The following is an 11,924-nucleotide window of genomic DNA, read 5'->3' as shown; positions in this document are numbered from 1 at the left end:
GCCTGTTGAGGTGTTTAGGTAACAGCTTGGCCTCGGATAGCAATATGAGCCAATGTTCTGCTATCGGCTCCTCGTACGATGACGCCATTCGATAATCGGCAAGGTTAACAAGGAAAAGAAATTAATTAAGGGTTTTTTCTTCATTAATAGGGGGATTCCTTACAAGGAAAAAAGCCGATTGCTCAAGGGAGAAGAGGGCAAAAGCCAGCTACTACTACTGGTCCCTAATCTAGGGGCCGTTGCTGCCCTCATCGTCGCTGCCCCCGGCGCAGCTGCTGAGAGGCTCCTCATCGGAGCTTCCGTAGCCTTCTACGGGAGCCTCATCTTCTTCGTCGTCGTCCTCGCTGTCGTCATCCCACCAGGTGCGGAGGCGCTTCGCTGGTGGGTAGCCTTCAAGGGAGTCGTCGTCGTCCTCGTCTTCCTCCGCCTCTTCCTCGGAAGAGGTGAAATCATCCCAGGAGAAGCGGTCGTCTTCGCTCTCCGTCTCCTCTTCCCCTTCGACGAGGAATTGAAGGTCACCCTCGCCGTCGGTCAGGGATTTGTCATCCTCAGACCAGATGGAGGAATCGTGTTCCTCCTTGTCCCACGTCGTCGGGGCGAGAATGTCGTGCGCCGCCAACGAGCCCCACTCTGGCGTCGGCTCGCGGGAGGGGGAGGAGTCATAAAAGACCGACGAGGAAGAGGAGGAAGAGGAAGACATGGCTATGGGAGATTGGGGGTTTTTTGGGTGCCGATGGCCAGAACAGAGCAGGATGATGGAGTGGCAAACTGCTCAGAGCGGTTAAATAAAGGGGCTATGGTGAAAAAATTCAATGCCACAGCAGTTTCCGAGGAGGCGGTGCCCAAAGACAACGGTCAAATCACGCGGAATAGTTGAGAAGACAGGGCATCATGATGAAGAATGCTGCGACGGTTCTGCTCTGCCATGACATGACCCGACGAAGAAAAAACGGAGTGATTTTGGAATTGATAATTCCAAAACCAGGGGGGCATGTGTTATCACCAGAATTTGACCGAGTCAAGAGGTGGGCCGTGATCAAGATGGACTTAAGGAAATATACATGGAAGAATTACGTGAATCGGCCTGTTATGCTGAGTTTGGGCTAGTTTGCCCTTGTATCTGTAATATATTAGGTTACGTGTCGATTAGTTAGAGTTTTGCCCGTGCACGGTTAGGTGCACGTCTAAAGTTAGAAAGGCCCTTGGACTATAAATATGTATCTAGGGTTTATGGAATAAACAACAACCAACGTTCAACCAAACAAATCAATCTCGGCGCATCGCCAACTCCTTCGTCTCGAGGGTTTCTACCGGTAAGCGACATGCTGCCTAGATCGCATCTTGCGATCTAGGCAGCACAAGCTCCACGTTGTTCATGCGTTGCTCGTACTGAAGCCTTGTTGATGGCGAGCAACGTAGTTATCATAGATGTGTTAGGGTTAGCATAGTTCTTCGCGTAACATGCTATCGTAGTGCGACCCTTGCATGTCTAGCCGCCCTCACACCTATCTTAGGTGTGGGGGCGGCACCCCGCTTGATCATTATTTAGTAGATCTGATCCGTTACGATTGCTCCTTGTTCTACAAGGATTAGTTTAATATCTGCAATAGTTAGGCCTTACAAAGGGGGGGAGGATCCAGCGGCGCGTAGGGTGTCGTTCGCTAGTCCTAAACAGGATGTTCCGGGGATCAACTTCGTGTTGGTTTTTAGGCCTTGTTTAGGATCGGCTTACGATCACCGTGCGTGGCCGCGAGGCCCAACCTGGAGTAGGATGATCCGATTATGCGGTGAAAACCCTAAATCGTCGTAGATCTCATTAGCTTTATCTTGATCAAGCAGGACCACCATATATTCGTGCACCCCATACGAATCATGGGTGGATCGGCTCCTTGAGCCGATTCACAGGATAACCTGAGAGCCGATCGAGGCTCGTATTTAATGTTTACGTGTATGCCATGCAGGAAACTAAGCGAGGCATCTCCATCACCTCCCTGACCAGGTATAGGTCAGGTGGCACGCCCTTGCATCAGCATCGGACGTGTGACCAGAAGGCTTTGCGGGCCGTCGCTCGGAGGGACCTCAGCCAGCCGCAGCTCTAGGTTGTTCCCGGCTCTACGGTGTTGCCCGTCGCTGCCCGCCGGTGGGTTTCTGACGACAACAATTACATCAAACGCCACTGCGTAAATGGGTGGTTATAAAGGTGGGATTAAGTATCCAGAAAGTATGAGTTGAGGCATATGGATCAACAGTGGGATTTGTCCATCCCGATGACGGATAGATATACTCTGGGCCCTCTCGGTGGAATGTCGTCTAAATAGCTTGCAAGCATATGAATAAGTTCATAAGAGACCACATACCACGGTACGAGTAAAGAGTACTTGTCAGGAGACGAGGTTGAACAAGGTATAGAGAGATACCGATGATCAAACCTCGGACAAGTAAAATATCGCGTGATAAAGGGAATTGGTATCGTATGTGAATGGTTCATTCGATCACTAAAGTCATCGTTGAATATGTGGGAGCCATTATGGATCTCCAGATCCCGCTATTGGTTATTGGTCGGAGAGAGTTCTCAACCATGTCTACATAGTTCGCGAACCGTAGGGTGACACACTTAAGGTTTGATGTCGTATTAGTAGAACTTGAATATGGAATGGAGTTCGAAGTATTGTTCGAAGTCTCGGATGGGATCTCGGACATCACGAGGAGTTCCGGAATGGTCCGGAGAATAAGATTCATATATAGGAAGTCATATTCCAAGTTTGGAAATGATCTGGTGCATTTATGGAAGGTTCTAGAAGGTTCTAGAAAAGTCCGGAAGAAATCACTTTGGAAGGCGGAGTCCCGGAGGGACTCCACCACCCATGGCCGGCCAACCCTAGGGGTGTAGTCCCAGGTGGACTCCACCTAAGGTGGCCGGCCAACCCCTCCCAAGGAAAGGTGGGAATCCCACCTCAAGTGGGAATCCCACCTTGGGTAGGTTTCATGTCATATGTAAGGTTTTGGTTTGGGGTCTTATTCGAAGACTTGTAGACCAACTCTTGGGTGTTCCACCTATAAAAAGAGGGACAAGGGGAGGGGGCCGGCCACACCAAAGCCATAGCTTGGCCGCACCCCATAGTGGCCGGCCACCCCTCTCCCCAAACCCTAGCCGCCCACCTCCTCCTCCTCTCCCACAACGCTTAGCGAAGCTCCGCCGGAGATCTCCATCGCCACGGCCACCACGCCGTCGTGCTGCCGGATTCAAGGAGGAGCTACTACTTCCGCTGCCCGCTGGAACGGGGAGAACGACGTCGTCTTCATCAACACCGAACGTGTGACCGAGTACGGAGGTGCTGCCCGATTGTGGCACCGTCAAGATCTTCTACGCGCTTTTGAAAGCGGCAAGTGATCATCTACCGCAGCAACAAGAGCCTCACCTTGTAGTCTTTGGAAATCTTCAAGGGTGAGACTCGTTCATCCCCTCGTTGCTCCCGTCTTCTAGATTGCATCTTGGCTTGGATTGCGTTCTCGCGGTAGGAATTTTTTTGTTTTCTATGCAACGAATCCTTTCAACTGCTTGCATATGTGCTGCTATGTTTGCATCTCGTGCTGCTTTCCTCTGCACAACTTGTTGCTTCGTGAACTCCTGGAGTTTGGTAAGCAAAAAAGTATACTTCCACTGCTGGTTCTGGATGCACATCTTCTTGAAGAGATTCATAAGGTTCTTGTTCCTGAATTGTGTGTAAAAATTGGCCCCCGGGTGGCGCATGCACCAACGGCTCTGAATGTCAATCCATGGCGTTTCTTGCCCTGGCTCTTTCAGTGTCTTAACAGCTTTCAGTATACCTGCATGCCTGTCATGAAGGATGCAAACATTCGGCGTGTCCTTCACAATTGAAATCTTCAACTGTCTGAAGAACCATAACCAGCTTTCGGTGTTCTCACTCTCCACGAATGCAAAAGCGAGTGGCACGATTTGATTGTTTCCGTCCATTCCAATGGCGGTCAAGATTTGACCCTTGTACTGACCGGTGAGAAACGTGCCGTCCACACATAACACGGGTCGACAATGCCCGAAAGATTCGATGCAGACACCGAACGAGAAAAAAACTCTATGCAGAACCCTGTAAGTTGGGTACTCCGGCAAAAACAAGTCCTGGATGTTTATATATGTGTCTGGGTTCCTCTCCTGCAGTGTCCGCGATAAACGAACAACTGCACCGTATGCGTCTCAAAACGAACCAAATCTCATCTCCAGCGCACTTTGTTTAGCCCTCCAAGCCTTGCCATAAGAAATGTTGTACAAATGATGCTTCTTCACATTCTTAATTATGCCCCTTACTCCCATGGCTTGCCCTTCCACTATTTCAGTGTACAACAGCCGAGCTATCAGATTAGACGACATGTTGCAATGGTCGTTGCGGATACTTGCAAGCTCACAAGTGTGCGCCACAAAGTCGCTCACACGCCATGTTGTGTCATACTTGGGAACATACCCATGCACCCTTCCGGGACAATTGATGTCATGGCATTCCATCGTCAGGTATTTTCCAGACGACACGGTTGTTCTGAGCAACCTTTGAGTCGCCATTTTTTTTGAACCATAAATAGTAGGAGAGGCTCCTACTGCACTATATTAAAACCATAATATTTACATCATCTCGGGTGCATACACCCACTTTACAAAGGTTTAAACTGCTGAATCAAATTCTACTTATATAAGAGGAGATTGTGCTTTGTAGGTTTTGGTTAACCTTAAACCTTAACAAACTTAAATCAGCTATTACTCTTTCCTTCCAGGAGGCTCTTGAGGGAACTATATTTTTAAATATCCAATTGTTTCTTTCTTTCCAAATCCCCCAAGCAGCTATAACAAATACTTCAAAGAAAAGCTTCCCCTGGAAATTTGCTTTGGCCTCAGTAATCTTATCAATTCTTTCGAAACCTCCATTCCATGTAATATTTAATGTACACCAGCATGAGGTACTAAAAGGACATGCGAAGAATAAGTGCTCCAGAGTTTCCTCCACACCTGAGGAACAGAGAGGACATGAATAGTCATTGCCAATATTAAAATGTCTTCTTTTAAACATATTCCTGGTATTCAGCCGATCAACAAGCAGGAGCCATGCAAAAACTTTTAGCTTCGGCCACAGTTTAGAATTCCATATCCAAGAGAAAGGAGCCGGAGGATTCAGCGATCTATATACAAATTTATAGTATTACCTGGAAGTATAGGAATCCCCCCATTGGAATGTCCAGACATCATTATTACTTTGAGATAGATTTAGCTGCTGTGTGAATTGTTGTATTTGCTGAAATTGTTGGAAAGCTTCCGAAGATAATGGTAGATGAAAAATATCAGAGATATCAATTGTAGAGCAGAATTCCTTAACTGAAATATCTTCATTTTGCACATAGGAGAATAGACATGGGTATAGATCATGCAAAATTCCATTACTCCATTCATCTTTCCAAAACAGGGATGTGTCTCCCTTACCTATTTTGCAATGTGCAATTCCTCTGAAAATCGGTGATAATTTCATAACAGCCTTCCACCAGAAAGACCCACAAGCATTAGTAGCATGAGATATAGAAGTCTGGTAATATGTAGACCAAATAAGTTTCACCCACTGAATATCCTTCTGGTTATAGAATTTGTCCAAAAATTTTAGCAGAAGACCTTGGTTTTGAGTTTTCATATTAAGAACCCCTAAGCCACCTTTGTCTTTTGGTTTACACTAGATGGACCCAGCGCGCTTTGCTGCGCCGTCCTCTGGTACCAACGTTTAATTTTTTGGAGTGGCTATTCTTTTGTCTAACAACATATTATACATAACGGTGTCAATTCTGTCTTTGAATAACCTTGTATTGCAGTAGTACACATGGTAAGTGTATGGTACAATGCTTATAGGTTAAAACAATAGTGCATGATGTGAAAAATAGCTCAAATCTATGGACAGACAAACTACTATCTCCGTCTCAAAATAACTTGCACAACTTAGTCTATATATGAAAGTATATAGACACATTTTAGTTATAGACATCCGTATCTACAAAAAGTTAAGCAACTTATTTTGAGATGGAGGGAGTACTTTTAATAGACATAACTTCAAAGTACTGAAAATAGTACACCTAACCCTCTGAGCTCAAATCACGTGCAGAAGCAACATGTTTTTTCATAGGCAGCAATATCTAGAGAGTTATACTAATATTCAGATACAATTTTCCCAAGTCCTCACCATCATTGGCTGCAGAGTCAAAGAAAACCTCCAATCACCACTCAAGGACCTGATCGCCCATATATTTCTGTAGCAACTCTCCCTTTTCTATCTTGTAAGTCAATAAATGTTGACACAAAGTTGTTTCTCTATCTGTTAGGTTAGGACTTTTTGGGTTCGACGTTGGTGGACCTTGTACATAGGCCTCTTTATATAATAATCTTTTGATAATAAAGTACACGGTAGGAAACTCTCCTGCTGTAAATTCTCAATTTTTTTTCTTCTTTTGAGTTAATATTCTTTGGCGGGGCTCTTTCACTGCTTACAAACCATGCCTACAAAATAAACCAATGAAACTACTGTCAAGTCTATCCTACAAAATAAGCCAATGCATAATCTAGAATAACATAGTGCTTTTAAATCCCAGAAAAGCAGGCTTAACTGAATATCGCAAAAGTATCTATGTCACCATCCTAACGGCTATGGCATGCATGCATCAGACCAGCAATGTCAGTTGCACCCTTTTCACATAGACATGACTGTCAACAGTGCACGAATCACACCGCGAACCAGAAAACGACCCGTTGAGCAGTGGAAAAACCAATAGCAAAATGCAAGGACTTGAAGCCTATGAAGCTCATCAGATATTTAAATTCCTTGAACAACATTGAACTTAGTAGTTTAGTACAAATACATAGCAATAGATACATGACTTAAACATGGACATATACTGAGCACAAGAAAAACATAATTTGTAGAAGCGGTAAGCAACGTTGCATATGGTCAAAACACATGTCAAGAAACATCTGAGATTAATTTCACATAAGTTAACTCCCGCAACAGGAAATGCAGTCATTGTGGCCTTAAATATTAACATAAGCTAGTATATAGCAGTAGGTCTAGCCGTCTAGATAAACAAAAACGTCCAATCTTTGCATTTCCTACACAAAACTTAATCGTCAAGAGAATCATCAACATTAAAATGGTATCTCTCATTGTGAGGGATGATGATGGAATCATTTTAGACAAAATGAACTATTTGACCATGCTGAAACATATAGGCGGTACAAAAAGTTCTAAGATATTGTTGTCAGCACTAACCATCCATCTCAACATTCGAACAAAGCTTCAAAAAAGTAATCAAGTGCTTACATCATCAAGAAACCTTCTATTCTACTCCCTCCGTCCTATAATAACATCTTATAATATGGAATGGAGGGAGCATCATTTTAGCAGGACCTCTGTTTTTCCGTCGTTTATACTTCTAGGAGACACAATGCAAGCACTATACTGGAGCAAAAATCTAACTTAGAACACCAATGGTGTGGCAACTCACTAAGACCCAACAGATCAATGATCTAGAACACAAATTTTCTAGAATAAATCAACAATATGACCGTGAAATAACCAAAGAGCGGTCACGTAAGAAAAAAATGATACGATGACATAGTTGTTTTTATTTCACACAAAAAGGAAAACTGAAGCCAGGCAGTTCAATGATTTATTCATTGGACCTATGGATGAGTGAATGTGCATCTTACCTTTTCAACAAATTGGAGCTAGAAACTCATGTTGTAAGAGTATTAACCTAGTAGGAGACGTAGGCAATGGCAGCGCAGATGACGATGCTGTAAACATGAGGGCAAGAACCTAGCCAAGAATTGGAGGGCGAACAAATGAAATGCAACATAGAGGAACTGGAAAATACGAAGCAAGGAATGAGAACATCATATGATTCGTGTGCATGATACCTCAAGCGGCCTGGAATCATTCCATTACCAACAACCACAACGCCACCAGACCTACAACTGGGTAAGAAAACAAATAACACATGAAAGGAGGAAATGAACCCCCAAATGACAGAAAACATAACATACACCACACAATCTGCTGCTGACCAAAGTTGGTTAAGGAGTGTAGTGTATCCAGTATTGCTTTACGACGCAACTTAGTTTTCTTGTGCCTAAAAATTAAGAGTAAATATTCACACAAAGAAGAATGGCAAAATAAAAACATATGTACTTAATGACAATTATTTTCACTTAAATTTTCCTAATATTCTACACCAGTTCAAGCGAGAGCAATTACGGATGCTTGAGGCTCCCGCATTTCCATACACACGAACAACATATTCCAGTACAACACATCATCCCAAATTGTGGGGGATTAAGAAGTACCAAGTGGAAGCGCATTTCCATACACACGAACACCATATTCCAGTACAACACATCATCCCAACATTGTGGGGACTCAAGCAGAACCAAGTGAAATTTGCTCAAATCAACCTCCATTCCACCGTAATGCGTGTTCGGATCAAACCAGCAAAAAAAAGAGCAAGAAATTTCAATACTCCAAGATCACAAGATTCTCAAGCATTCCCTCCCCTCTAGCCCAATGAATATTCAATCCCCTAAAAAATGATAAGCACCCGATTTGCAAGCCAGTAGGTTTCTGATGGCCTGCAAGAACACTGGTTCGTCAGACGTTATTCGAGCACAGTGGTAAAAAATACGTGATAATTTCTCTTCCCTCCTTCCTCTAGCAACTCGGCATTAATAATTTGGCTTGGTGCACTCGTAGTTTATAATTTTTTTTGTTTATTTTCCATGATAAAATGACGCTGGTTCACGCAATCTAAGATTTTCGCGAACTGCTACCATTCGGACGTGATGCAAGAAAGAAAACGCATCTAAGAAATAGATAGAACCCGAGTGTTACTACACGTTTCTAAAATGTTTTGTCTTCAGTATGAATCAGTCATATATTACATTTGCACAACCGGAGAAAATTGATGTATTTAGTCCAAGACTGCATAATAGATAACCTTTTTTGCGAGCAAGCGAAAGATAAATTCTTTGAAGGCACTAAGGCACGTGAAGGAAATAAATCGCGAGACAAACGACAGCTAAAATGAATTCATCGTAACATTAACAGAAAAGTGAAAGAAATATACTACTTGTTCTACCCAAATAAGAATCTTTGAAATTAAATATTTGTACCATGTTAGCACCACAAGCAATTCACTTGAGAACCTGCTGAAAGGAAAAAGGGGCAGGGTTGCATATATTCATGTAGATGTTGGAACCATTTCCATCTATATATTATCCTCCAACCGTATCTATTTACAACGATCCTATGGAAATGGGAGGCGCAATCTGTTCTAGACCTGAATTGTAGCAAAGGATACCAAAGTTATATGATAAATTTGTTGGCTAAAATAGTGAGAATGCAAGATGGGAGATAAAATGTCAAATAAGAATCAGATTTTTATAAACAAGGATTACTCACAGTAAAGTAAACATGATTGTTCTTCCATGCACTCATACAAAAATCAGAGCACATAAAAAAATCAGGCAAATTGTAAATTTGCTAACTCAAAATTATATATCTGAACACGGAAAATGCAAAATCACAAGTGAAACCAGTTCCCAGAGGTAGCACACCCACAAGCATGAAGCAGCAAAGAAGAACGTTGGAGGTGTACCGGCAGATTGGATAATGAGGAAGGTGATGGAGGGAGTACAAAATACGCCTGCGAAAGGATCCCAGTACACATGGCTATCAACATGCCCATTGGCTTGTATTTGGGTATTGCTCGCTGATTTATTATACACAATCTCTCTTTAGGCATTCCAACAAACACTTGAAGTGCACATCTGAACCTGCAACGATGATGGCAAAGTAATCCAACTAAGCGAAAAAGCAATCATGTAGCTAATCAACAAGAATCACGATTGTATGAGATAGCTTCTCCATACTCCTAAGAGGTCGCAACCAGTAGGGGGAGGGCGAGACAAAACTAACCATGATTCGGAGGAGCTAGCTGTGCCGACGGACGCGACACACGCCAAAGATGCTGCTGCGCTGCAACCAGAGGTGGGAGGGTGAGGCCAATCACCACCTGACCCACTGCCGCAAACGACGTCCGCGTGGTGGAGCCCCTCGTCGATGCGGCACAGCGGCAGCCGCAGTAGGAACAGAACAACTTCGGGGCGAATGGCAGCACGGCCAGCGGCCGCTGGTCGTCGCCTCGGTGTTGGAGCACTGGGGTAGTGCCTCGCTGCGCTGCCTCCCCGTGTGCCGCTCCTTGCCGCCGTCGGCGCCAAAGCCCGAGGCGGTGGAGCTCGATTTGGCACCTCCCGCCTTGAATGGGGGCGGGCTTGGAAGAGGCAGACTGAACCCGGCGGCACAAAGGCGGAGGCGGTGGAGCTCGATTAGGCACCTCCCGCGATGAATGGGGGGCGAGCTTGGAAGAGGCAGACTGAACCCGGCGGCCGTTGCTCAGCTCCACCGTATTTTTGCTGGTCGTTCCTCTCCGCAGCGTTGACCTCCAAAAGAACCGACTAACCAGACGAAAGCGCTGACAGGCGGCGGAAAGCCAAGCGGTAACAGCTGCCCGCGGGTGGGACCAGCGACAGCGACGCTTGGAACAACGACAGGGGCTCGCAATCCTGTGCTCTTAGAAGATACCATGTCCCATGCCGCAAGCGAGACACATTTTCCCCCTTCATCTGTTTTTTTTACTCCATAGTACCCTTCTTCTTAGTTTTTCAATATGGTTAAGTATTTTGGGATTTATTTCAATAGTGCACATTGCATATGTTGCCATAGAGGTTAGAATAGCGTTGACATATATCAATTTTCATGCATGTGACATTAATAGAGTTGTATTTGAGACTCTTCTCTCAATTCTGTCTACTAAAGAAAGCAGATATGTTACTGTAGGTTTGGTAGTTCCCATTGGCAATCCCAAATACGTAAATGGCATGGAAGCCACTGCGACTCCGGCAAGCCGCTCGTGGACCTCACCGACGACGGCGAGGCAGGACCAAGCGGCTTGGTGAAGGACGAGCCCGTCGACGAGCCCGTCCACGAGCACGTCAAGCAGGAGGTCGTCACCGACGACATGTACAACTTCCAGCAGTACTACGACGCCTCCGGCCGCCGCAAGTACTTCTAGATTAGGTTTAGTTTAAATTTAGTCAAATTTCGTTCGAATCTATGTAAGTTTGGACGAATCTAATCGAATCGCGCTTAAGTTTAAAATTTCCGAAATTTTGTTTGGAGGACGCGACTGGGGAGCGACGTCCCTCAAACGTGGCACGAACGAAACACGTCCCCCAAACGCTCGATCCGACATGTTTTGGGAGACGGTTTAGGGGACGCGACCGGAGATGCTCTTAGTTACCGACTAGTACTAAGACTTAGTGTCGGTTTAGACTAGAATAAGGCTGGCCGTGTGGGCACCCCACACGGTGCATATATATGCACACGTCCTGTATCATAAGATTGAGCGTGAGAAAATCAGAAAAGAAATAAAAAAGAGGAAAAGTTAGAGGGTGCGACACGCACCTTGGCGATAAATTTTGTATCTACGTGTGTTCGTCTAGTTTGATGTGATTGATTCGTGGGCGAATCCTAACAATTGGTATCAGAGCGAGGTCGAAGATTTGAAGCTGCGCTTGCCCCGGGGAGGAGACCCTACTAGCGCCTCGGGGCGGGCGACCGTTGCTCGGTGGAGCGGCCGGGTAGAGACGACGAGCAAGCTGTTGCCAGCAAGGCAGCGAGCGATCGTCGCTTGGTTGAGCGACAAGGAGGTGACGATAGGGTGTTGTCGTTGGTGAGGCGAGGTGGTGGATGATCGTTGATGGGAGAGGTGGTGCCAAGGTGTGGTACCAGGAGTCTCGTCAAGATCATTATCCGCGGATTTTCATCAAGGTC

The 11,924-nt window shown here is 45.1% G+C and overlaps 1 long non-coding RNA gene across 3 annotated transcripts; it reads right to left on the bottom strand.

The window, feature by feature from the left end:
- Nucleotides 1–4,586: 4,586 nt before the first annotated feature.
- Nucleotides 4,587–10,638, bottom strand: LOC127317444 (uncharacterized). Of its 3 annotated transcripts, none has more exons than XR_007861147.2 (6): nucleotides 10,008–10,637; nucleotides 9,688–9,865; nucleotides 7,955–9,369; nucleotides 7,745–7,853; nucleotides 5,209–6,538; nucleotides 4,587–5,014 (listed from the first exon to the last, which is right to left on the bottom strand). It is a non-coding gene; the product is annotated as an uncharacterized lncRNA (long non-coding RNA). The 3 variants fall into 3 exon arrangements; XR_007861146.1 differs by having other exon boundaries at nucleotides 7,955–8,011; nucleotides 10,008–10,633; XR_011747920.1 differs by having other exon boundaries at nucleotides 7,955–9,865; nucleotides 10,008–10,638.
- Between the last annotated feature and the right edge of the window lie 1,286 nt (nucleotides 10,639–11,924).

Source organism: Lolium perenne, chromosome 7 (assembly GCF_019359855.2).
Source record: "Lolium perenne isolate Kyuss_39 chromosome 7, Kyuss_2.0, whole genome shotgun sequence".
Lineage (NCBI taxonomy): Eukaryota > Viridiplantae > Streptophyta > Magnoliopsida > Poales > Poaceae > Lolium > Lolium perenne.
This window is presented reverse-complemented; position numbering and strand designations above follow the sequence as displayed.